The sequence below is a fragment of the Giraffa tippelskirchi genome, chromosome 8, assembly GCF_054371585.1.
Source record: "Giraffa tippelskirchi isolate mGirTip1 chromosome 8, T2T-mGirTip1v1.2.pri, whole genome shotgun sequence".
Lineage (NCBI taxonomy): Eukaryota > Metazoa > Chordata > Mammalia > Artiodactyla > Giraffidae > Giraffa > Giraffa tippelskirchi.
The window spans coordinates 5,495,817-5,523,597 of NC_137282.1; the positions used below are offsets into that span (position 1 = coordinate 5,495,817).

Sequence of the window (27,781 nt, forward strand, 5' to 3'; positions counted from 1 at the left end):
GTGCTTTTTGGCACATGGTATGTATTCTTTGGAGAAATAATAGTTATTTATTTTTTGGTTCTGAAAGAAGTCCTGATTGTCAGATATGTTTCTGACTTATTGATAATTGTTTTGAGAATATCAGCTTAGCATCACTTCTTGGTGCAATTGATGTATCCCCAAATAATAGCATGAAATTCTCTAGGTAGACATAAAATCACCTACTAATTTATCTGTTATAAATGTGCAGTTTTACATGTTAATTTTGCTCTAAATGGAATATGCCTCTGATAAAACCAGATTGCCTTCTCTGATACAATAACAACAACAACAAATATCAAGAGTCTTTGAAAATGGGATCGCTCTTGCAGGCACTAATGAGAGCTTCAGAAAACTGTGAGGTTTGGTCTCTGACTCATGGAGTTTAAAGTCTTGACATGGTCCTGAAACGGAGCAGGACTCTATGGGGCTCCTGGGCACAAAAACCTTCCTGGATCCCCTGTTTCTTGATTACAGGAAACAGGCTGCATTCAGCCTCCATAAACTTCCTTGAGCTCCAAGGGGCAGATTCAAACAGCTGTTAATCAGGGAAGGGGAGGGACGCAGAGACAGGAAACAATAGTGCAGCCTTGGGGCAGGATCCCGGTTCTCTCTCAAGGGGTACACGTAGCAGTACCTTCGAGGTCTTCTGTAGAACTAAGCCCCCACAAAATGGAAGATGTTAACTACTTGATGAAACACTCTTCATTTCAGAGAAGGTCACAGTTCCCCATTGTCACCTGACTCCAGGGAATTTCTGGATTGAAGGTGTGAGCGCCCTGCACGTACCCTGATCCTTGTCAGCAACCCCACCCTTGACTATAAAACTCCTCACAACTCCCCCTAGGTTGGGATGGGACACACAGTTTCGAGGGACCTGCTTATTTGACTTATATGCAGAGTACATCATGCGAAATGCTGAGGTGAATGAATCACAAACTGGAATCAAGATTGCTGGGAGAAATATCAGCAACTTCAGATATACATATGATACCACTTTAATGGTGGAAAGCTAAGAGGAACTAAAGAACCTCTTGATTAGGGAAAAAAAGGAGAGTGAAAAAGCTGGCTTAAAACTCAACATTCAAAAAAACTAAGATCATGGCATCCAGTTCCATCACTTCGTGGCAAATAGAAGGGGAAAAGGTGGAAACAGCACAGATTTTACTTTCTTAGGCTCCAAAATCACTGCAGATGGTGACTGCAGCTATGAAATTGAAAGATGCTTGCTCCTTGGAAGGAAAGCTATGACAAACCTAGACAGTGTATTAAAAAGCAGATATATCACTTTGTCGACAAAGATCCATGTAGTCAAAGCTATGGTTTTTCCAGTAGTCATGTACAACTGTGAGAGTTGGACCATAAAGAAGGCTGAATGCCAAAGAATTTATGCTTTCAAATTGTGCCAGAGAAGACTCTTGACAGACCCTTGGACTGCAAGGAGACCCAACCAGTCAGTCCTAAGGGAAATCAACCCTGAATAGTCATTGGAAAGACCGATGCTGAAGCTGAAGCTCCAATACTTTGGCCACCTGATGTGAAGAACTGACTCCTTGGAAAAGACCCTGATGCTGGGAAAGATCGAAGGCGGGGGGAGAAGAGGATGACAGAGGATGAGATGGTTGGATGGCATCATCGACGCAATGGACATGAGTTTGAGCAAACTCTGGGGGACAGTGAAGGACAGGGAAGCCCGGTGTGCTGCAGTCCATGGGGTTGCAGAGAGTAGGACATGACTGAGTGACTCAACAACAACAGCAGCAAGCCTGCAGTGGTCCCTTTGGCTGTCAAAGCAATGAAGCTGTTCTTTTCTACTGCACCCAAAACTCTGTCTCTGAGATTTAATTCGGTGTTAGGGTACAGAGGCTGCATTTGGCTTCACATCCTATGATCAGAGACTGAAAGGACATCAGGAGATAATAGTGACAAGGAGATTAGAAACCTGTGTCTTGAGCCTGCAGGACATCTGGTCCCCTGGGGTCTCTTTGGTATCTAGGAGATGTGACTCATAGAGACAGTTGGTGAATATGGTGTTAGAAACACTTTTCAATTAATAAGATAAAGGTTTTTTAAACTATGAGGTTGGCAAAAATGGTTGTAAAGGTACCTTGTCATTGTATGAATGAGTGAAAATCCCGTGAGTCTCAGCACTTAACTTCAGAATAGCTTCTAAGGTAGAACATTTAGCTACACCCCACTTTGTACCTTCCTTCACATCAAGCATGGAGAATTCAGTCTCCTGTAATTTTAGAAGATTAGTTGATTCTACTGTAAATATGATTGCATTTACTTCAGAGTGAAACTTTCATTCAGAATACTTACTGGAATGAAAAAAGGACCAAGAAAGGGGGAATTTCACTGAGCTTACAGTGATCATCATGTATTGGTCAGGATAGCCAGACTGTGCCGCAGGAACAAGCAACAGCTGCACTCTCAGCAGCTTGAAAAAACAAAGGTTTATTGTCATCACTCAGCCCCTGACCGGCAGAGCAGCCACCAGCTGGAAACTTGCAGACCATCTCGGGGGAAAGAAAAGGGGAGCTCCCTCTGGAAGGGCTTGTATTGGCACGTACACCCTCACCTGGGTTCAGAGGGCAGATAGTTGGAAACATCTGGTAACAGCACGTGGCTACCACAGGCTGATAACTTGGTCTGTTGTTGCTGTGTGTTAGCCATTCAGTCGTCTCTGACTGTTTGTGACCCCATGGACTGTAGCCCGCCAGGCTCCTCTGTCCATGGGATTCTCCAGGCCAGAATACTGGAGTGGGTTGCCATGCCCTCCTCCAGGGGATCTTCCCCACCCAGGGATCGAACCCAGGTCTCCTGTACTGCAGGCAGATTCCTTGCCATCTGAGCCACCAGGGAAGCCCTGTGGTTGCTCCTTGTTAATAAATGTTTGTGTGAGTGGCAGGATTTAGCCCAAGATTTAACTTTCCTTGTAACTTGTCACCTGGCAAAGTCCAGCGGAGAGGAAACAAAGTCCTCGCCTGCCTTTAATAAGTGGAAGCTACTGGCGTTTACCAACAAAGTGCTGAGCAGCTGTTGAAGGGAAAATTGGCTTAGGACAGTTTGAATCAAGTGGAACACTAGAAGAATTCTTGACTGCCAAGTGAGGAAGAGGGACACACGTTAGGGTATTTCTTCTCACATCTTCTGTAGCTTAAATGTTTGTCTGAGATGATGGGGTAGTGGAACACAATCTAGCAGATTCCTCAAAATATTCTAGATTTTATCTTTTCTATTTTCCTTTCACCCTCCCTCCTTCCTTCCCTCCCTCTCTCTCATTTCTTTCTTTCTCTCATACTGTTTACACTTCATAAATATTTCAGCATCTTAGTGACTCTTCCGTGGGACTCCATAGCACCAAAGACAGTAAAATTCTTCATCTCAGCTATACAAGCAGGTGGCATCTTTGAAATGATTCCCTTGACTTAATGATTCTGAAGGTCTATTTGGAAGTTCCTCCCTTTGGTCCCCAAAGTCATGGAGTATTCAGAGAAACATCTAAAGGAGAATTAATTTCCAGCAAACTATTGTTTGCTGCCTTTGCTGCCAATTAAACTCTAGCCTAGAGCTAAGCATATGATTTGGGAATGAAACTTTTTTTTGGCAACACAATACACAAAAAGCAATTATAGTGTTTTTCCTATAACCAGTTAAGTGATAGAAGAAATAGAATTGTTACTTAGTAATTATCACACTCTGCCCAACTCCCTCCATAATTTAATAGGCATAAGATTCTTTTAAACCTCAAGTTACTCAATAATTTAGCTAATCTGTAACCTAGGTAAACAATCTTACGTTTTGCTAGCTAAAGTGATGAAGTTAAACTATAACACATCTAGCTAGAGCTTTTCTCAGAAGTGTTTCAATTCCACAGTGAGTTTTCTGAGTGTAAAATAATCATATTCAGATTTCAAAACAGCCGGCCTTACCTGTATCATGACTGAGTATAAGGTCTTGTGGAATTACAGCAATCTATTGGCAAAGAGGACTAGAGACCTATTGTATACCTTGGTCTGAATTTTAAAAGAAAGATGCTTGAGAAATGGAAATGATATAATTTCTACCACACGTATGTTAACAACAATCCATTAAATTTTTTTCTTCTAGAATCTTCAAAGCACAAATTTGCCTGTTTAAAAATTGAGTTGCCATCCAAAATATGGATGACACAATGGAAATGTTTTCTGCTGTATTTTCACAAATGAAAGGAGGAACTTTGTGACCATACCATCAAAGTATATACACTTACTGTCTTTATTAAGATTTTTTGAATGCTTATTTTTATTTATTTTTTATGTAATTATTTTTTAACTGGAGTATAGTTGATTTACAATGTTGTGTTAATTTCTGATGTACAGTAAAGTGATTTAGTTATATATTATATATTTAGTTTTATATATTATACCTTTAGTTTTCCATGTGGTTTATCACTGCATACTAAATATAGTTCCCAGCGCTATACCGTAGGACCCTGTTGTTTATCCATTCTATATATGAAGGCTCACACCTGCTAATCCCGGCCTCCCGCTCCAGTCCTTCCCGCCTCCCTCCCGGTAACCACCAAGCTCTTCTCTATGTCTGTGAGTCCGTTTCTGTTTCATAGACAGGTTCATTCATGTCATAGATTCCATATATAAGTGATAGCCCGTAGTGTCTGTCTTTCTCTGTCTGACTTACTTCACTTTGTATGATCATCTCTAGGTCCATCCATGTTGCTCCAAATGGCATTATTTCATCCTTTTTATGGCTGAGTGGTATTCTACTGTATATGTGCATTACATCTTGATCCATCTGTTCGTCCGATGGACATTTAGGTTTCTTCCATGTCTTGGCTACTGTGAACAGTGTTGCTATGAACATAAAGCTGCATGTATCCTTTTGGATTAGAGTTTTGTCTGAATACATGCCCTGGAGTAGGTAATCACTTCTTTGCCTTTTGGCTAAGATCATGTATTTTTATGATTAAGATGACTGCATTAAAAATACATTCAATTTTCTTTCTTCTCTGACCTGAAGTAAATAGAAATCCTGTATACCAGAATGGGGAGCCCTGAGTGTGTCGGGAGAGAGAGACCACAGGTTGTAAGGAGTTAGGTCAAACTAGGGACCCGTTAGCTTATCGGTGAACAAGCCAATCAGTCAAGCCTGACCAAGACTACAGACCCTTGTACAGTCGGGCAAGTTTGTTTTCAGCTTCCATTCATTATTTCCTTGGGTTTTCTTCGGAGTGCCATGCTCCTGTTATTTTTATAATAAAGCACATCTATCCCTTGTTTCATTCTGTATTTCCAAGATGGCAATTATTCAAAGAGTTTTGTATATATTGTTAGAAAGCTGACATGTTACATTTTATAATGGCATCATGCCTCAAACCAGTGAAAATACTCTTGACCCTACCGAGGTCTTAATGAGTTAGACTCATTGACATGAACTTTCTTGCAACCATAAATGTGAAACTCTCTAACACTATGCCTAGCATATTGGGGAATGTTCAATACTGTTAGTTAAAAAAAAATTAAAATACATACATCTAGTAAGATATCTCCCTCTGTTTCTGTTTATATAGTAATAATATAGAGGTGGCTGCCTAGACAAAGAAAGAAAAGATCATTTACTGCCATCTCTAGAGCCACCTCTAGAGAAAATATGGTTTCACATAATATTCATGATTTAGGGCACTCGAAGTATGCACGTAACTGTCTTGTTTATCAAAGCAGCTTATGAACAATGCAGATTCTGGGGCTCTCAGGGCAGCCTGACCCAGGAATCTGCATTTCACTGTGATTCTCATGAATTCTAAAGTTGAAGACTCCCTGCTGCTTACTGACCTGAGGCCTCTTTTTCAGCGGTTAAACTTAGACCAGTGAACTAGGTTACCTCTAACAGAGGATACAATCATGTGAAAAAGATGTGAGGGACAGAATCATTTTCAGAAAGATGGTTGTGTGGTTTTACTAATCTCTTTTAATTGCTTCTAACTTTCTTCAGAACTAATCTCTAACAATTACAGTCTGCATTTCTTTGATAATGAAAGCCACGGAAGCCCTTCCATTTGTGACCCCATGGACTGTAGCCCACCAGGCTCCTCTGTCCATGGGATTCTCCAGGCAAGAATACTGGAGTGGGTTGCTGTTGCCTTCTCCAGGGGATATTCCCAAGCCAGGAATTGAACCTGGATCTCCTGCATTGTAGGCAGATTCTTTATTGACTGAGCTACGAGTTTTGGCTTTAGTTGTGCCATAAACTGGGCTTGGGTCAGGCAGGTCATTATTCAAAATGAAGACTCAACTTGACCTTACTTTCAAACCGGGGGCCCTTGAATGATGTCCTCAGTGGCCACTAAACTTGTGATAAGGTTCAGGAAATCCTCCCCGAGAATACGACAGCTTGGCATATTGACTATTTTAAGCCACAGAAGTCGGAGAAAAGGGCAGAAGGAGGAAGGCCACACTGCCCTTCTCCCTCCCACTTACCTTTTTTGTGACCTTGAAACAGGTCATAAAAGCCTCCTGTGTGAAGGGCCCTCCCTATATTGAGAGGGAAGGAGCGTCCTCGTCTCTGAAGACAAAGGAGGCCGAGAAGAAGTCAACAAACAGGCCTCGAGACGCTCCGCTGGTTCACTGCACTTTCCGCTTGTTGTTCTTGTTCAGTCGCTGCGTCGTGTCTGACTGTGCGCAACCCCGTGGGCACAGCAAGCCCGGCCTCTGTCCCCTGTGTCTCCAGAGTTTGCTCAGGTTCACGCCCAGGTGCACTTTCGTCACATTCCTCATACTCCCAACCTATCAAATTCCTCCAAGACAGCCCACTCTCCATCAAACATAACAGACAGATACTCTGGGTCAGCCAGTTCTTTAGGCCTTCGTTTCCTTGTGAAGGTTCCCAGTGTCAAGTAAGCGAAAGTGAAAGTGTTAGTCGCTCAGTCGTGTCTGACTCTCTGTGACCCCCTGGACTGTAGCCCACCAGGCTCCTCTGTCCGTGGGATTCTGCAGGCAAGAATACTGAAGTGGATTGCTGTGCCGTCCTCCAGGGGATCTTCCACACCCAAGGATAGAACCTGGGTCTCCTGCATGGCAGGCAGATTCTTTATCATCTGAGCCACCAGGGAAGCCCCGGGTCAAGAAAAACATAAATATATGTGTATGCTTGTCTTCTGTTAATCATTGTCAGCTTAATTTTCAGACCCAACCAGGGACCTTAGGAAGACTTTTTTCTCTCCAGCACATGGATAAGAGGAAAACCCAGTAAGTAGGGCCCAGGGTCCGACTCCTGCCGTAAGAGAAGCAAGCTTTTTGTTTTTTATGTTTTCATGTTTTCACTTTTATGTTTGCTCTGTTGGAGGTCTGCAAAAAGTGCATTTGGAACAAGTATTAATAACCCGGTGTGCCTTATGAGCTCCAGGGGTCCGATTCCATTCTGGATTCAACTTTTGACAAGTTCTTCTTCTAGGGTTTCTTAAACGCTTGAAAGGGTTAAGGAGTCTGCCTTGAGTTAATAGGGTGGGTTTCCCATTTCATTTCTCTAGTTTCATTCTTCTGTTTTAGAGTTGTGCAGTGCCCATTGGGGCAGGGGATGGCATTTCATTCTGTGTGACAATCTTAGGGAAAGAGGGTCCCTATTTTATCAGTTGGGTTTCTCCGGTGGTGCCAATGTAAAGAATCCACCTGCCAATGCAGGAGACACAAGAGATGTTGGTTTCATCCCTAGATCCAGAAGATCCCCTGAAGGAGGGCATACCAACCCACTCCCATATTTTTGACCAGAGAATCTCATGGACAGAGGAGCTCTGTCCATGGGGTTGCACAGAGTTGGATACATTTTACAAGTTACTCTGGTGGCAGCATTTATTCAATGAGAAAGACAGACATACCCGCTTACAAAGGCAGGGAAATTACCTGCTCTGTGAATTTGTATTCTTGGCCATCCCCTGCTTATCCCCTTGAGTGGATTTTCTGGCCTCACTATGGGACAGCGATGAAGGGGCAGATGAGAGAGCTAAGCACTCTGGGTCACAGCTACCCAGTTAGAATCCCTTTGAAATCTCCATGTTTTCCTTGAAATTTGTTCAGAGTAGAGAAAGAGGTGCACACAAATAGACTAGACTGTGTCAGTAGTTGGAGAAGACTCCTAAGAGTCCCTTGGACTGCAAGGAGATTAAACTAGTCAATCCTAAAGGAGATCAGTCCTGAATATTCATCGGAAGGACTGATGCTGAAGCTGAAACTCCAATACTTTGGCCACCTGATGCTAAGAGCTGACTCATTTGAAAAGACCCTGATGCTGGAAAAGATTGAAGGCAGGAGGAGAAGGGGACGACAGAGGATGAGATGGTGGGATGGCATCACCGACTCAATGGACATGAGTTTGAGCAAGCTCTGGGGGATGGTGAAGGACAGGGAAGCCTGGCGTGCTGCAGTCCAGGGGGTCACAAAGAGTCGGACACGACTGAGCGACTGAACAGCAACAACAAAGTAGCCCTGGTGCTTCTGGCTTCATAGTTATTTCTCATTCTTTGGCTACAGCACTGAACGATCTCATTTAGTGGGAATCTACAGACTGCAGTCTTATTGAAGGCAGGGGGTTATCTCTTACGAGGGAAGCCAGAAAGGTTCACTATTCTTTCTACCTGAGGTGAGGGTGAAGAGTGGGCATGTGACCCAGACTTGGACGATCTAATATTTCCTCAAGACTTTAAGTCTTTGTTGAATAACATAAAGATTATGGCATTGACTATTCAATTCAATTGAAGTCACTGATTCAATAGTCACTTGGGCATAGCGCCATCTAGGGACGGGCAGCTGCATTGTCTTACAGGGAGGTGGAATCCTGGTTGCTGGAAACTATCTTGCTTCCTTTCCATTTTGCAGTCCTGGTCTTCCATATTTTTGTTGCTTCTGTCACAACTTCATGGCTTTCCAGTAAATTATCTTTTGATTCAGACAACCAGAGTCAATTTCTGTTGCTTGCGTTCAAGAACCCTAACTCATATTGAAAGGCTAAAACCAAACCCAAACCAGTCCTGGTATGGAAAAACATGATAATGTTTATATTAACTTTTTATTATATGAAAATTAATATACAAGTATGGGATTAGTTTGATGTAGCATCTTTTATATCTTAATAGTAGTGACAGTTACTTTGAAATTTTTATTTTCAATTTATATGCTCTGGAGCATAGTTGATTAACAATATTTTGTTAGTTTCAGGTGTGTGTAGCAAGGTGATTCAATCATACATACATATGTATCTATTCTTCTTAAAATTCTTTTCCCATTTAGGTTATTACAGAATCCCTAGCAGAGCTCCCTGTGCTGTACAGTAGGTCCTTGTTGGTTATCTGTTTTATGTATCATAATGTGTCTATGTCAACCCCAGTCTCCCAATCTATCCTGCTCCCCTTCCCTTCCCCCCATAACCATAAGCTTGTTCTCTAAGCCTGTGAGTCTATTTCTGTTTTGTAAATAAGTTGATTTGTATCATTTTTTTTTTTAGATTCCACATATAAATGATATCATATGATATTTTTCTTTCTCTGGATTACTTAATTCAATTAGTATGATCATCTCCAGGCCCATCTACATTGCTGCAAATGACATTATTTCATTCTTTTTAATGACTGAGTTCTAACTGTTGTAAGTCCAGTTAGAACTGGACATGGAACAACAGACTGGTTCCAAATAGGAAAAGGAGTAGGTCAAGGCTGTATATTGTCACCCTGCTTATTTAACTTATATGCAGGGTACATCATGAGAAATGCTGGGCTGGAGGAAGCACAAGCTGGAATCAAGATTGCCAGGAGAAATATCAATAACCTCAGATATGCAGATGACACCACCCTTATGGCACAAAGTGAAGAAGAACTAAAGAGCCTCTTGATGAAAGTGAGAGAGGAGAGTGAAAAAGTTGGCTTAAAGCTCAACATTCAGAAAACTAATATCATGACATCTGGTCCCATCACTTCATGGCAAATAGATGGGGAAACAGTGGAAACAGTGGCTGACTTTATTTTGGGGGGCTCCAAAGTCACTGCAGATGGTGATTTCAGCCATGAAATTAAAAGACGCTTACTCCTTGGAAGGAAAGTTATGACCAACCTAGACAGCATATTAAAAAGCAGAGACATTACTTTGCCAACAAAGGTCCGTCTAGTCAAGGTTATGGTTTTTGAGTGGTCATGTATGGATGTGAGAGTTGGACTCTAAAGAAAGCTGAGTGCCAAAGAATTGATGCTTTTGAACTGTGGTGTTGGAGAAGACTCTTGAGAGTCCCTTGGACTGCAAGGAGATCCAACCAGTCCATCCCAAAGGAGATCAGTCCTGGGTGTTCATTGGTAGGACTGATGTTGAAGCTGAAACTCCAGTACTTTGGCCACCTGATGTGAAGAGCTGACTCATTTGAAAAGATGCTGATGCTGGGAAAGGTTGAGGGCAGGAGGAGAAGGGGACGACAGAGGATGAGATGGCTGGATGGCATCACCGACTCAATGGACATGGGTTTGGGTGGACTCTGGGAGTTGGTGATGGACAGGGAGGCCTGGCTTGCTATGGTTCATGGGGTCACAAAGAGTCGGACACGACTGAGCGACTGCACTGAACTGAATGACTGAGTAATATTACATTATGTATATATGTACCGCATCTTCTTGATCCATTCATCTACCAGTGGACATTTAGATTGCTTCCATGCCTTGGCTATTGCAAACAGTGCTGAAATGAACATCGGGGTGCCTGTATTTTTTTGAACCATGTTTTTCCCTAAATATAATATCTGTTATATCTTAATAGCAGTGACAGTTAATCTTGTGTGTCAATTTGGCTAGGTCACTGTACTCAAATACTTTGTCAAATATTATTCTAGATGTTTCTGTAAGATGTTTTTTAGGATAAAATTAATATTTAAGTCAGTAGGCTTTGAATAAAGCAGATTACTTCCCACAATGTGAGTGAGTTGAAGGCCATTCCATCACTTGAAAACCTTAAGGAACAGACTAACCCTCCCCGGTAAAGAGGAAACTCTTCCAGCAGATGGTCTTTGGAACCCAGTTGCCATTCTTCCCTGGGTCTCCAGCCTGTCAGCTTCAACAATCACATGACCCAGTCTCTTAAATCTTTCTCTCTAATATCTTATGGGTCCTGTTTCTCCGGAGAACCCTGACTAATACTATTCTCAAACACACTACCGTGTGATTGGTGCAGATCTCTGTTCTGGGTGCTAAATAGCTGCATAATACCTGGATGCATGCTAAATCACTTCAGTCCTGTCTCACTCTGTGAGACCCTATGGACTGTAGCCCACCAGGCTCCTCTGTCCATTGGATTCTCCAGGCAAGAAGACTGGAATGGGGTGCCATGCCCTCCTCCAAGGGATCTTCCCGACCCAGGGATCGAAGCCATGTCTTTTACATCTCCTGCATTGGCAGGCGGGTTCTTTACCACTAGCGCCACCTGGGAAGCCGTGCGTAATACCTACTCTGTGTAATTATGCACCTCCACCCCTTTGTTGGATTTAGGCAAAGATTCTTTTGGGAAAAGCAGGTCCTAATACAACAGGGAGCAGACCCATTTCCTGCCTAATACCACTTCCCTGAGGGTTTAGAGTAGATCTGTTCAGTGCCTGGTCAGGGAATGTTAATGTATATGGAGCCCCCAGTGGTGTCTCCTGGATCAACCCTTTCACACCCATTCGGTGCAAGCTGAACTTGTGGATAGCAGCCTCACAAGCCAAGGCTCTTCCTCTGGGTATGTGGTTGCCTGGTGGTAAGACGTTCACAGTGGTTCCATATTAGAAGAGATTAAGCCAGTCCAGGCAGACTTCCCAGGTGACTCAGCGGTAAAAAATTTGCCTGTCGATGCAGGAGTTGTAGGAGACTAGAGTTCAGTTCCTGGGTTGGGAAGATCCCCTGCAGGAGGAAATGGCAGCCCACTCCAGTATTCTTGCCTGGAAAATTTCATGGACAGAGGAAACTGGCAGGTTGCAGATTATAGTCCATGGGGTCGCAAAGAGTCAGACATGACTAAGCATGCACACGCACGCGCACACACACACACACACACACACACACACACACACACACGAAGCAAGTCCAAACAACTCCTATAGAGTCATTGACTCTTACTGGCTAGTATTAAAAATAGACTAGGGAGAAGACACAAAAGGATTATGACTAGGGTCCGTGGGGGTGTGCCTGTCCAAAGAGGGCTGGACACCTAATAGATGCTCAATAAATACCTGTTCTGTGGGTGTGCAAACTCAAGGATGAATAGCAGAAAACCAGCCCCTTTCCTGAAAGCTGACAATTCCTGGATCGTTAATTTCTTAACGGAAATGAAACATAAAAACATGTTAAAACAAAGATATCTTATAGATTATGGCATTTTTTTTTAGAAAAAAGAATAGTTGATTTACAATGTTGTGTTAATTTCTGTTGTACAACAGAGTGACCCAGTTATGCATATGTATATCTATTTATACATTCTTTTTAAAAATATTCTTTATAGTTTATCATAGACTATTCTGTGCTACATATAGGACCTTGTCTATCCATTCTTTATGTAAGAGATTATATATGCTAACCCAGCCTCCCACTCCAGCCTCCCCCACCTCCCTTCTCCCACCTGTCTGTTCTCTATGTCTGTGGGTCTCTTTCTGTTTCATAGTTAGGTTCATTTGTGTCTTATTTTAGATTCCATGAATGTAGCATCATATGTTAATTGTCTTTCTGTCTGACTTCTTTCACTTAGTGTGATAATCTCTAGTTGCATCCATGTTGCTGCAGAAAACATTATTTTGTTCTTGTTATGGCTGAATAATTCCACTGTGTATGTGTACCACATCTTTATCTATTCATCTGTCTATGGGCATTTAGATTACTTCCATTTCTTGGCTACTGTGAACCACGCTATATAGCAATGTATTTTAGAATTAAAACATAATTCAAAAAATTTTGACCCAAGGAGGGAGTTGCTTTAATACCCAGATTAAATCCTAGGGGAAGTATCTGATTCTTTTGTGTTGTCAGGACACTAATGATTAACTGGAGGAGTTCTGGTCTTTTATCTCCTGACTCACGAGGGACACTGTAAAGCCTTCTTCATAATCTATTGCCGCCGTTTTGCGAGCAGACCTCCTGTCTTCCTGGACTACCTGCTTCACCCTAGCCATGTCGAACCCCTGCAGCTGCCACACCCGCCCAGGAGCAGTCACGTGTTTTGGGTGTGCCCTGGATCCACCGCCTTGTTTCTGTTCCGCTGCTTTCTGTGGTGAGTCTTTGCTTGTGTCAAGGGTCCCTACCTTCTCCACTTTGTCCGTTTGGCTTGAGTGAAGATCCCTTTACATTTGGCTCCAGGAGTAGACTTGTGATCTAGGTCTGGCCAATCAGAGTGTCACATCCTCTTGACCATAGTACCACAGGATTGAATGAGTCTATTGGACACAATGAATCCCAACCTCAAGGCTTTTGCAGACCTATCAGGAGGGAAGAAACATTTTTATTGAGATTATTGACAAGCTACAATGTAAGCCTAGATCTATGGCCACTCATCTTGCACCATGAAGGGGAAGCTTGTCTGGGCTTTGAGTCTGCACAGGGAAGTGAAGCTGAGAGATGATGAGAGGCTAGTTTGCAACACTATTGGAAGTCTTCATATCCCAGAAGGATTTGAGGTGGACCAGAAGATCCAAATCTAACTTCTACAAGCAACACTTGAGGTTTTCATGCATATTGTGGGAAAACAACTGCTTCTCATTAGGTTAGTCTAAAATAAAAACCATTTAGTCTTTAGAAGATTTTAATGAGTTACTTTCTTGGGTGAAACATTTCTTTGCAGTTGAGCAAATATTTTACGGGGCATGTACAGATCTGTCAAACTTGCTGTGAAGTTTCACTCAGAACTTCGCTATTAACAGTTTCTTAATAAGCAGCCTTTTAATCCTCCCAGTTTCATAGACAGAACCTTTCTCATATCAAAGGATGAAGAGAAACAGAAAACCCTCTGTAAACACTGGGAGGAAATTGGTAGGAGGTTCTCTGGCCTTGATGTGGTTGAAAAAAATACATGAAAGGAGAACAATAAGGAGTAATAACTAAAAATTGAAAATTGTAGCACATACACAGTTTTCTTTTGGTGGGAATATTACACAATCATACCACTTAACAAGAATAGTTGAGACCAGTAATAAATTAATTTTATTATTGAAAAGAACCAGGAATAATTTTATCTTTTAGTTTTATGTCAAGTAGGCAGATCTATGGGGGCTTCCCTGGTAGCTCAGCTGGTAAAGAATCTGCCCGCAATGCAGGAGACCCTGGTTCATTTCCTGGGGATCCCATGGAGAAGGGGTGGGCTATCCACTCCAGTATTCTTGGTCTTCTCTGGTAGCTCAGTTGGTAAAGAATCTGCCTGCAAGCAGGAGACCTGGGTTTGATCCCTGGGTTGGGAAGATCCCCTGGAGGAGGTCCTGGCAACACACTCCAATATTCTTGCCTGGAGAATCCCCATGGACAGAGGAGCCTGGAGGGCTACAGTCCACGGGGTCGCAGAGTCAGACGTGACTGAGTGACTAAGCATAGCGCAGCACAGGTAGATCTATAGACTATATCTATTTTCTCAGCAATTTTGTTGTAATTTTACTGCTTTTTGACATAAACTCACGTTCTTTACATTAATTCCTCTGCTCTCTTACAGTGAGTGCCTGTCTCAGAGTGTCATTTTGCGACCCTGTCAGTACGTGTCTACCTGCCAGTAGGCAAAGCAGATGGAAATATGGTTGTTTGTATCATCAAAATCTAAAATTTGCTGAGTAAGACTTGACTACAGACAAAAATAAATATCATTTGAAATCTTTTTTTTTTTAAATGCACAGTGACATTTCATAAAAAAATATAATCATCTGCCTACTTTTTGAAAAAGCAAAGGTCAGAGGAGTGAAATGTGAGAGTGATTCTATTAACATTTCTGGTTGAGTTTCCTCTGTTGTTATGATCTCAAGATTCTTTCAGCTACATTCACTAATGATTGTATAAAGAGGGCAGAGAAAACAGCAATTTATTATGATGACTGGATTAAGTATTCTGGCATGGAACAGAGAAAAACAAGCATCTCTGCAGATGGGAATGAGGCCACATAATGTTTTCAGCAACAGATTTCTACAGAGGATTTTGGCAACAAGGATAAACGTTCATATCGCTGGAATTGCCATCTGAGTTATGTTGGGGGCTATTTTAAGATACAGTGGAATCTGTTAATTATTTCTTGGACTCTGTAGTTCTAATTTATGTATTGGAGGATTAGAAAAGTGTGAGTTGTTGACAGCTGTGCTCTGGAGTACTATGAGGCCAGGTGTTCGCGGTTCTGAAATGATTTGAAAATTAAAAATCCTGTTTCGCATTTCCAGAAAGTGAGAAGATGTAGGGTGTATTGATTATTCAAATGAAGATGCTCTGATTAGGCTCATTCTAACTGAGGCAGCCAACTAGAACTCTCACTAAGAGGGGATATTCTTGCCCCTGTCAGCATCCCTGATCCTCTGAACTTCAGGAGGAAAATGTGATAATAATAATAACCCCAGTCTCACAGGATGGCTACTATGAGGACTAAATGAAATTGTGTGTGTGAAGAGCGCTTTGTAAATTATAAGGTACCCAATAGTATCTCTAAGTATTTCTATTTCAAAACCAGTAGCATTACTTCTAGTAGCTACTTATGATGCACTGTGTGATATCCTGTTAGCTCACCTGATTCTAATGCGGCTGCAGGAGGCATTTCCAGAGGTCCCAGCATCCTTCTTCAAGCGGAGGAAGTGAAGGAACAGAAGGCTGGTCAGCCAGAGAGACAGGACCTGGGAGTGGGTGGGGGTTAGTGCCCTCTGGGGGCAGTTCTGCCCCCGGCCGGTAGGAGTCAGTGCCCCAGCGTCCTGGGCTGCTCGTCCTCCGGTGGGACAAGGTTGAGGTGTGGCCCACACACTTGCACACAGGTTCCTTGGCAGACGTGAGCTCTGGTTGCCCCCAGAGGGAACCAGCACACCACTTTGCTGTCTTTGCTCACTCGCCCGTCTGGCATTTCCCACTCCCTCAGTTCTGCTTGCTTTTCCCATAGAAGCATCCACACTCCAGCCCTTGCCTCAAGCTTTGCTTTCTGGAGATATTACCTAGCCTAACTTCCTCTACTGGAGAGGGAAATGGCAACCCACCCCAGTATTCTTGCCTGGTGAATCCCATGGACAGAGGAGCCTGGAGGGCTGCAGTCCATAGGGTTGCAAAAGAATTGGACCCTCTTTAGCAACTGAAGAACAAAAACAACAATTTCCCCCAAGGCGTTTTAGTGTCATGCTAAAGAAACTACTGCAGGAGATATTTCAGTCTATTAATATAATGTAAAATATGATAATCTCCATATATGAAGAAAGCAACATGTATATGTGTATAATATATATATATATTTTTTCTTTGTTCATTCATGTTGATGGATGTTAATTTGTCTAGACTTTCACACTGAGGTGTACAAAGCAGTCTCTTAAGATTTGTTTCAGTTAACTCTCTTTTGATGATTATGTCTCTCACGTGATTGCTAATTTTCTGTACTTAGTTTTTCCTCTTGTTATTTTATTTTTGTTTAGTTTTGTTAATGGTTTTTCTTTCCTTTTTTTTTTTTTTTTTTTACTGCTTCTCTTGGCTTTTCGTTTTCTAACTGGTTCATTTCTGTTTTAACCTTAATTAAATATTGTTCCTTCAAAAAAACAGAGAGAAAGGAGAAATTTCAGTGACATGCTAAGCAGAAAATTCCTGGAAGTTTCACCACACTGGAAGGATTAAGAGGCTCCTATGATGGGAGTCAATATGCTCAGAACATATAAAGTGTCAGAGCTGTCGTGTTTGGTGTTTCTTCCAATCCTTTAATTGTGGAAAAAAGTCCCACACGCGGGGAACGGGAGCTCCACAGGTCCTTCTGGAACCGTTGAAGAATGCTGGTGAAGCACCGCTGCTCTACAGCTCCGCGAATGGATGATGAGGGAAAGATGAACCGAAGGAGAGCGGAGGAAAAAGGAGAATAGTCCGCACCGTCAAGTCCCCAAGCTTCCCTTTGTCCTCGGATTCAGGCTCCCTCCCAGCCGAGCCTTTCTCTTGCAGCTGCTGGGTGGTAAGTTCCGCCGGGGCTGGGACCTCTGAGCGCTGTTGGCACTGTGTCCCCCCACAGGATCTGAAGCATAGCAGCTGCTCCATACCCAGGCTTGGAATAAATGAATAAATTCATTGATTGATCGTTTCTCCTTCAGAGAGTGATGTAAGGGGGAGCCCTGGAACAGAAGGTGGCAGAACCGGTTCAAGCCTAAATCTGTCATTAACCCAGGACATGGGTTCATCTTGGCAGCTCAGCAGAGCACGCTGGTCTTGGGTGCCCATCACTCAAACTAAGACCTTTGCTTGGTCTCAGAGTTGTAAGGACCCTTGTTAAGGGCCTGGGCTTTGGAGTCGGGCAGAGATGGACATAAACTGGGCATGCTGAAGACATGGGTCACTGCGGAAGCTAGTTTAATCCTACAGTTTTCAGCTTGTCAGAGGGTTATAATGACACCTTCCTCTCTGGGCTGTTAGGATGCTAACATTCATGAAGTTTCTCTTATATGTGCCATGTGTTCAGTCGTGTCTGACTCTGTGCGACCCCATGGGCTATAGCCCGCCAGACTCCTCTGTCCATGTGATTCTCCAGGCAAGAAGACTGGAGTGGCTTGCCATGCCCTCCTGCGGGGGATCTTCCTGACCCAGGGATCGAACCCCGGTCTCCTGTGTCTCCTGCATTGCAGGCTGAGCCATCAGAGAAGTCCTCCCTTATATAGCAGTCAGTAATTTTTAAAATTCCCCACTCTTTCCTTTCATTAGTGAATTTTACGCCTCTGTTTGCCTGACAAAGGATCGTGGGCTGAAGGCGAGGGCAAGAGGGAAAGCGAGGGGACCAGATCACCCGCAGCTTGGGAGTAAAGCCCTTCCAGACCAAGGAGCTGTTTGTGTTTGCTGCTGTCTTCCCACACACCACAGACACGCCACAGGCAAACTGGCACGTCTGCTAGTGATTCATTTTCCAGCAAGACGACTATTTTTGAACTTTGTTAACACTCAGGGCATTTTATTTTTGGCCCTCCTGTTGCCTCTGTGTTCTCTCATCTTTTCCACTTTGCTTCTCACGGCTCTGCTGTGCCCTCTGCGAGGGGTCTTCCCTCTCCCCCCCTCTGGCCTCAATGGGACTTGGCGGAAACTGGGCGAAGGTTCTGATGAGTCTGTTCTTCTTCTGACCTTTTCTGGCAGTCCCTCTGCTCCTCAGTTCCCTCTGTGAGAAGGGGCCAGGCATTCATTTGTCTGTCAAGCATTTTATTTTTGTAGTTCCTGAATCTTCCAGTTCAGTGGGTGCTTTCCAGGTCAGAGACTGCCTGAATTACTTTTCAACAAACACTGTCCTCCACACCCTTCTTCCTGGGAGTGAGCTGAATCATGACTTGATGGGAGAGGGAGTGTCTAGTGGCAGAACCCAGAGGGGAAAACTGGTGATTTGGGTCAACTGTGCACCTGCTTTAACCTGGTGAATATGCTTAGGTTTGTAAAAACCTTTTAACAAACCTTTTAACATTGGAAGGGATTCCCCAGGTGGCTCAGTGGTAAAGAATCCACATGCCAATGCAGGAGACGTGGATTTGATCCCTGGGTCAGGTAGATGACCTGGAGAAGGAAATGGCAACCCACTCCAGTATTCTTGCTTGGGAAATCCCATGGACAGAGGAGCCTGGTGGGCTACAGTCTGTGGGGTTGCAAAGAGTCGGACATGACTGAGCAACTAGACATCTGCACAGTGTTGGAAAGAGTTTCTCGCACTTCAAATTTAACTCCACACAAAGAAACATTTGGCTTAGAAGGGTTGCTGGTCTCTGTGGCAGACTGCAAATACAGCCACCACTCCCAACCTCTCCCCTTGCAACGGGAAACTTTGCAGCTTCTCCCATAAAGAGGCAAAGTCCGTTTCTCCAAACCTTGAACTTGGGCTGGGTGGCAGCGTTGTTTGGCAAATAGAATGCAGCAAAGTACCTATGTATGAGCTAGGAGCCTGACCTCAGGAGACCCTGTGTACCTCCTCTCTTTCTCTTGGGACACTGCCAGCCCTCGTGGGAGCAGGCCGGTACAGCCACATGGAGAAGGAGGTGCCATGCGGACCGGGGCAGAGTCATGCCAGTTTCCCAGGAGAGGTCTTGGACATGTGAAAGAGCTCAGCCAAGACCCGTCAGGCCTGGCCCAGATCAGTAGAATTGCCTAGATTCTTGTAAGTGCTAGTTCTACTAAGGCGGTGAGTTGTCGTAAAGGTTTTTTAAAAAAATCTTAAGTGTACGTACGTTTTGGCTGCACCTTGTGGCTCTCAGGATCTCAGCTCCCTGACCGGGGGCTGAACCCCAGCCATGACAGGCAAAGCCCCGAATCCTAACCACTCGACCGCCAGGGAACTACCTCAGGTTGGTTTAGGCCGCTAAATTTTGGGATAGTTTGTTATGCAGCCAAATCTAACTTGTTTTGGATTTTATAAACCCATCCACACACATGATGTTAAACTGGTTGTTCAGAGTCTAGGTGACGATGACAAGCTGGGGTTACAGTGATTAGCAGAGGTGAGACCTAGCACTCAAGGCGTTTTTTTCTGTGTTGTCCTTAACCGGATCCCATTGACAGGCAGGCACATCTTTGAGGATTCACATTTTTCTGTTTTTGTGGACATTTTTGTTTTTATTAAACTTGATGTGACTTTTTTTATTGTGATAAAGGTCACATAATATAAAACATACTCTTTTCACCATGTTTAACTGTGCAGGTCAGCAGCACTAACTACATTCACCTTGTTGTGCGACTCTCACCATCACCCGTCTCCCGAATTTTTCACCTCCCTAAATGGAAACCCTGTCCCCTTTAAACACTAACACCCCACCCCCTATGCTCCCCACCCCCAGCCTTTGGCATCTACCAGCATACTTTCTGACTGTATGAGTTTGACTGTACTAGGTGCCTCCTATCAGAAAAGGAAATGGCAATTCACTCCAGTGTTCCTGCTGGGAGAATCCCATGGACAGAGGAGCCTGGTGGGATACAGTCCATAGGCTTGCAAAAGAGTTGGACATGACTGAAGCGACTGAACAGGCAGGCAGTGGGTACCACATTTAGGTGGAGGATTCACATTCTCTAGTGGATTTCATAGTCAAAGCTCTCGGAATGTCATCAACTACTAATCCAGCTGAAGAGGTCAGAATCTAGGCTTCCACTCTCTTTTTCCAGGACGTCTGTGTGTTCTGGGGTTTTGTGAAAGATGGGTACACACTACCAACCAGATGAGACCGAGCTAGTCCTGGGGCAATGCTGTTGAATGGCCACAGTCTATGATAAGTTTGTTGGAAACAATCTACATCTTATGTACCATGTTAAATGGGGTGGCTTTAGTGAATTATTTTTCACAAAGTCATCTTTTGCTTCCACAGAACCGAAAGGCATATATAAGAGATGGAAATGCATAGTTGAGCTCTTGTTCACTCAGCATTTAATCTTGTGCTCACTGGCCCATACATGACACCAGAAGGTCTTTAACATTGACTCTAAAAATTGTTTATACACATTTTAAAAGCTTTTTTCTTTTTTGGGCCATGCCATGTGGCTTACGGGATCTTAGTTTCCCAACTAGGGTTGAACCCAAACTTCAGCAGTGAAGCCATGGAATCTTAACCACTGGACAACCAGGGAACCCCCTAAACACATTTGATGTAGTAATTTCTTTCCTGAAATTTCTTCTTTTATTTAGAAAATTATTTTGTCTCTGTAGACTGAAAACTATAACCAAGGCTCGGATTTTATTGGCTTTATCTGAGAGAGGCAATTTCTCATCACTTGCTGTTGTTTAGTCACTAAGTTGTGTTCGACTCTTTGTGACCCCATGGACTGCAGCACTCCAGGCTCCTCTGTCCTCCACTGTCTTTCAGAGTTTGCTCAGATTCATGTGCATTGAGCCAATGATGCTGTCTAACCATCTCATCCTCTGTCGTCCCTTTCTCCTTTTGTCTTCAGTCTTTCCCAACATCAGGGTCTTTTCCAATGAGTTGGCTGTTTGCATCAGGTGGCCAAATATTGGAGCTTCAGCTTCAACATCAGTCCTTCCAATGACTATTCAGGACTGATTTCCTTTAGGATTGACTGGTTTGATCTCCTTGCAGTCCAAGGGACTCCCAAGAGTCTTCTCCAGCACCACAATCTGAGATCATCAGTTCTTCGGCACTCAGCCTTCTTTAGGGTCCAACTTTCATATCTGTACATGACTACTGGAAAAAACATAGCTTTGACTAGATGGACCTCTGTTGGCAAAGTGATGTCTCTGCTTGTTAATATGCTGTCTAGGTTTGTCATAGCTTTCCTTCTAAGGAGCAAGAATCTTTACCACTGAGCCACCTGGGAAGCCCTTCTCATCACTAGCCAAACTCAAAATACTGACCATAAAATTTGATAAACTCAAGCAGAAATAGTCTCCAGATATTTGAAGATATGTCTGCATTTACATTTTTTTCCTTCAGAAGAATTTAGGACTAAAGAAAATTAATATTGTTGATCTAAAATGATTAGCTTTCCCATTTTTTAACAGGACTGCTAGATATTCCTTACTTAAAAAAAAAGATATCTGAAAAAAAAAAAAAAGATATCTGAAATTCAAGCGAGGAAAAGGTAGATAAAGAAAAATACTGTTGTGAATTGTAACTTTTAAAAACGAAAATGTTCAGATTACCGCAGAGTTGCATACTGCTTGGCTGGTCGGCTGTGCCAAGAGAATTTTGGGAGCTTTGCCCACGAGAATCGTTGGTTTCACAGAGCAGAGTCTGTCCTGCACCCATGCTGCAGTAAAATTCTTGCTATTCATTTTGACACCAATCAACACAGAAGCATAAAAGTTAGGCTCAGAGAATCAAAGAGAAAACCAGTCCTAACAAGTTGCTAACATTAAAACTTTACTTCGAAGTCCATGTTGGGCTTTCCTGATGGCACAGTGCGTAAGAATCCGCCTGCCAATGCAGGAGACACGGTTTTGATCCCTGGGTCTGGGATGATCACACGTGCCGTGGACCAACTAAGGCCCTGCATCACAGCCACTGAGCCAGCGCTCAAAGCCCGTGCTCTGCAACCAGAGAAGCCGCGGCAGTGAGAAGCCCGTGCACTGCCATGAAGAGGAGCCCCCACCCACTGCAACTGGAGAAAAGCCCATGCAGCAACGAAAACCCAACGCAGCCCAAAATAAAAATAAATAAAATTATTAAGAAGAAAAGGAAACCTGTGTTGAAGATTCCTTCCAGATAGAGGCATATGGATGCATTGCCCAGTGATTATTGTGTCAAAAGTCTGGGGCCTGGATTGAAGCAAGCCAGGAGCCCCCTTCCCCCATCTCCTTGCTGTTGGCTTATTTCTGCTGAGGTGTGCTGTATATTATACTTAGGATCCAGGTGGAGAGGGTGAAGTAATGTAAGGTTTGCCTTTTGGAGGCTGTATCTGTGTGCAAAGACAGATATCAGCTTCTCACGGAAGGCCTGTGGCTTCCAGACCGTGAGCAGCCCCTGGCGTGGTGTTCATCTCAAACGGCCACAGTGCCTTTCTTTTTTTTTTTTAAATCCAGTTTTTGTTTTATGTTGGAGTATACTTGCTTTATAATGCTGTGTTAGTTGCAGGTGTAGAACAATGTGATTGTTATACATATACATGCATCTATTCTTTTTCAAATTCTTTTCCCATTTAGGTTATCACAAAATATTGTGCAGAGTTCCCTGTGCTATACAGGAGGTCCTTGCTGGTTATCTATTTTACATATAGTGGTGAGTATAGGTGAGTGCTAAACTTCTGCTCTATCCCTCTTCCAACCCATCCCCCCTGATAACCATAAATTCATTCTCTAAATCTGTGAATTTGTTTCTGTTTTGTGAATAAATTCATCTGTATCATTTTTTAGATTCTACATATAAGTGATAGCATGTTATTTGTCTTTCTCTGTCTGACTTACTTCACTTAGTGTGATAATCTCTAGGTTCATCTGTGTTGTTGCAAATGGCATTATTTCATTCTTTTTTTATGGCTGAGTAATATGCCACTGTATGTATGGACCACATCTTCTTTATTCATCCATCTGTCGATGGACATTTAGGCTGCTTTCATGTCTTGGCTGCTGTGAATATTAGGTGCATGTACCTTTTTGAATTATGGTTTTGTCAGGATGTATGCCCAGGAGTGGGCTTGCTGGATCATACGGTAACTCTATTTTTAGTTTTTTTAAGGAACCTCCATACTGTTTTCCATGGTTGTGGTACCAATTCATATGGCATTCATCTCAAATGGCCATAGCTCCATTTCTCTACAGAGATGATCATCCTCCATTCTCAAACGGTTTCCTTCTGATTTTTTTGTAGTCCCTGGCCACTGTTTTCCAGGTCTGACTTTAATAAATTTCCTCCTACCTAGGGCTTGAGACATTGTTTTTCATTTGGCACCCAAGAAGTGATTTGGGGAGAGGAGGAAGCCCAGGAAACTCGTAGAAGTATACTTTGACCTTAGTGTGATATTGGTAAGTGCACTTTTTTCTGAGGTGAAATTACAAATCTTTCATTAGATTCTCACAGGGTTTCACTCTTTTCACCCTGAGCTATAGCACCAGCATGTGAACTGGACATCGTGATGAAAGAGTCTCCACTCGCTGTGACTCATGGCTCCTTCCCAGAGGAACTGACATAAAGGAACTCACTGTCCAACAGCTTATAATTACCACCCATAACACAGTGACCAAAAGTGTTCCAAGCAGATGGTGCTCAGCCTAAGTGATGGGGCTTTTTGGAGGATATCAGACTTTGAATCTTTAGCAATCCTGATTCATAGCTAGGAATTCTTGTGTTGTGAGGATGAGAGATTATAAACAAATTCTACACAATGTTGAGCTAAAAATTTTTTTATCTCGGTTAGGGATATTTTTCAGTTGTGTTTACCGACTACCTACTTAATAGTGGTTTAAATAATAAGTGCATTTTGTTATCTCATATAACAAAGGGTAGAGGTAGATGTTTCTAGAGTTCTCTCAGGGGTTCAACCACATCAGACCTTGTTCTGGACTGAATGTGTCTCTTTAAGATCCATCTTGTGAAGCCCTCACCCAAAGTCTGATGGTATCTGAGATGGAGTCTTTGAGAGATAATTAAGTTTAGAGGAGTTCGTGAGGATGGGGCCTTGTGATGGGATTAGTGCCCTAATGAGAAGAGACATCAGAGAGTTCATTGTCTCTCTCTCCTGGAGTGAGAACAAAAAAGAGGTTATGTGAATACACGGTAGGATGACGGACATCCTCAAGCCCAGAGAAGGGCCCTCGGAATGAAGCCTGCCTAGCTGGCACCTTGACCTTGGACTTTCAAGCTGCCAGAACTATAAGAAATAAATTTCTGTTAAGCCACCTATGGTATTTTGTTATGACTAATGCAGAATTCTCAGTTGGCCATAATTAACCAAACTGACCAGAGTTGACCAAATTCTCAGTTTCCATCATTCTCTTGTCCTTCCTACTATGGTTGCAAAATGACCACCAGCCCGCACAGCACACCACAGAAGTGGTTTTTTTTTAAGCATTTATTTATGTTATTTAGGCTGTGCTGGGTCTCTGTTGCTGCAAGGGCTTTTCTCTACTTGCAGACCATGGGGGCTACTCTCTAGTTGTGGTGCAAGGGCTTCTCATTGAGGTGGCTTCTACTGTTGTGGAGCATGGGCTCTAGGCCTCAGTAGTTGTGGTGCACAGGTTTAGTTGCTCTGCAGCATGTGAGATCTTCCTGGGCCAGGGATTGAACCCGTGTCTCCTTCATTGGCAGGAGGATTCTTTACCACTGAGCCGCCATGGAAGCCCCACTGAACTGATTTTAATGAAGGGAAACAAACTGAGTGATTGCCAGGATGCTGAATGTGATTTCTTCTCATGTCCCTCTCCTCTTTTATCAGGGAAGGAAAAAAAAAATCTTTCCAAAAAATTTTTCTTTACATCTCAAAGGCCAGAACTGGATCACGTGGCCATTTGTAGAAGCAGGGAGTCTGGAAAGTGAGGTCCTTGGTTTTTCAGCCTTTACAAAGGGAAGAGGGAAATGGTTAGGTGGATCAGTAATGGCTATTGGGCAAAAACAATGATGTGATTGCCAGAATTAAAAAATTGAGAGGTTTTATATAAAAATCTGACTGCTATCATCTCTCGAAAAATGAGAATATCTGGAAATGCTGAACATGCTTGCAAGGAGATGCTAAGCCAGAGCTCAGCAGCTGCTGCTCTGTTAGAAGGGGCGTGAAAATGACTTTTGCACAGGCCTTCTCGTTCCTCCTTTCTTCTCATGGCTGGACTCTGGCTTTTGCCGTTCCTTGTTGAGTTCTCCCTGTTTTTTTTTTTTTTTAACAATATGAGCAATCTTTCATTCATGCACATTACATGGTTTACTTCTGTAGGCATTTCAACCGAATTGGTAGGACTAAGAAAAAGCAGCATCCTGAAGGGATTTGTTTTGGGAGCCCCAGTCCATATGTACAGTTTTGCTTGTAAAGAAAAAAAAGTCTGATTTTTAAATAGATCATTTAGAGTCCTAAGGGTTGTGGATTATGTAAAAGGAGTACATTTCACTGGAGATACCAACCTGTTGTGCCCAGCAGGACAAGCTGAGGAGTACAGGAAATCAACTTGCATCTCCTTAGAAGGTGATCAGATTTGGAGTAAAAATAACTTTTTAAAACAAACTAAAACCCTATCAAATTTCTTTAAAAAATAGAGGTGGAAAGTTGTTCTTATGAGAACAGAAAGGGGGAAATATGACATAAGCAGTTTCAGGAGAACTATGATAGATTTCCACATGGAGACCTCATTAAATAATTTAGAAAACAGCATGATAAATTTGGGGAGATTTTAACTGTACCCTTCTTAGGATGTGTCTGATTTTCAATTGCATATTGACTTCAGGAACCCAGAGGATCAAAGTGAGACCATTCAAGACAGAACCCAGGCCAGCACCCATGCTTCCTAACTCTTCAAAGTAAAGAATATGTACAGGTTAGAAGTTCACAAGTGTTTAGGAATCAGGGCATTACAAGTTCAGGGGTGTCTGCTTTTATCAAATCGTCTCTCTCCTCATAAGGCTCCAACAGTCCCTTAATTTATATGCATATAATCTTTTTTCATACTATTATATCAGGTTTGATGTAATTTATTTGATTTTAAAAGGTGTATTTAAACATAATTGCTCAGAGAATATCTGAACAGCAAATTTCAAAATTACAATATAACATGGAAAATAAAACAACATCCAGTGAAATATAAAATTATAAATCTTGGAGTGCCAATTGATTGAAAGAAGGCCATTTGAAGATTTTAGGCTTTGGGCTGGTAATTGTAAGTGTATAAGAGCATCACTAATAAATGTTATTAACAAGATCCCTTTTAGGATTCAAGGATTCTGATTTTCTTTAATATTTCTAGAGGAAAGGTAAAAATATTTCCCAAATATTGTTTACAATGCCAAATATATACAAATAATCTGCCTTTACTAGGGCTTCCCTAGTGGCTCAGATGGTAAAGAATCTGCCTGCAATGCAGGAGACCCGGGTTCGATCCCTGAGTCAGGAAGATCCCCTGGAGAAGGGAATGGCAACCCATTCCAATATTCTTGCCTGGAGAATCCCATGGACAGAGGAGCCTGGTGAGCTACAGTCCATGGGGTCGCAAAGAGTCGGACACAGCTGAGCGACTAGCACTTTCACTTTCACTAGCAAAGGAAGAACAGTGTTGAAGCATTAATATTTGTGTCTCCCAAATACTGAAAAACAGGAAATTTTGATGCTCTGCCATCTGCAGAGGTGATATGTTCCCTTAATAGAAATGTTTTACATGAAAGGTTATCCTAATTTGGAATTACAGAAGCCTCCCCCAAGGCATGGAATAGTTCATTAAAAAAGTATTCTCATTAAATCTTATCTCATCTATTCAGCTCCTAAGGTTTGACTCCAGCTGCTCTCATACTCTCCTCCATTAAAATCTACTAATTCCTTTTACTCCAGAAAGATTAATCTACTGACTGTTTCAGGCACATCCTGACTGTCTTTTGCCTGATCTCTCCCACTCTATTTCTTTCCTTTGTCTGAAAATCCAGTTGTTTCACGCACAACTCCTATCCAAGTCAAAACAAGTCTTCAAGGTTCAGCTGCAGATCTGACCTCCCCCAGGAAGCTTACCTCGTCTTTGGCATCATTAATATCTCTTTTCACTGAGTTGCGACACTCACATACATGGCCTTGCAGCGCACATTATAGCTCTACGAATGGGGTTGATGTACTCACCAAGGACGAGGCTAGAACATTTTATTTCTCTTGTAGCCTTCATGCTGCCCATCAGAGCGCCGAGTACAGACTGAGGACCTGGAGTCTGCTGAGTCCAATTTATTCATTACTTCTACGAGCAAAATACAGCATGCAAAATATTCCCAAACTTGCAAGACTCCCCTGACATCTTCAGAGTTCTTGTTATATATAGACTTGTTCGGAGCACTTTTCTCTATATAAAGACTTGTTCGGAGCACTACTTCAGCAGCAGGCTATATAGACTCCTGTTTATAACCCATTTTCTATACTAAACAGTAAATCCCTGGTGATATGCAAGCATATTTTCTTCATCTTCAAATCTCCAGTATCTTTTACATTGCTAAGCACATGCTA

General features: G+C 42.7%; 1 protein-coding gene across 2 annotated transcripts in view; it reads left to right on the forward strand.

Annotated features, from left to right (window-relative positions):
* Positions 1-15,417, forward strand: part of LOC145517840 (uncharacterized) — an 87,101-nt gene extending 71,684 nt beyond the window's left edge. For both annotated transcript variants that reach the window (XR_014062370.1, XR_014062374.1), the window contains exons 3-4: positions 13,040-13,280; positions 14,706-15,417. The gene's annotated coding sequence lies outside the window, so the exon portion shown is untranslated. The remainder of the gene's footprint in view (positions 1-13,039; positions 13,281-14,705) is intronic.
* Positions 15,418-27,781: the final 12,364 nt, after the last annotated feature.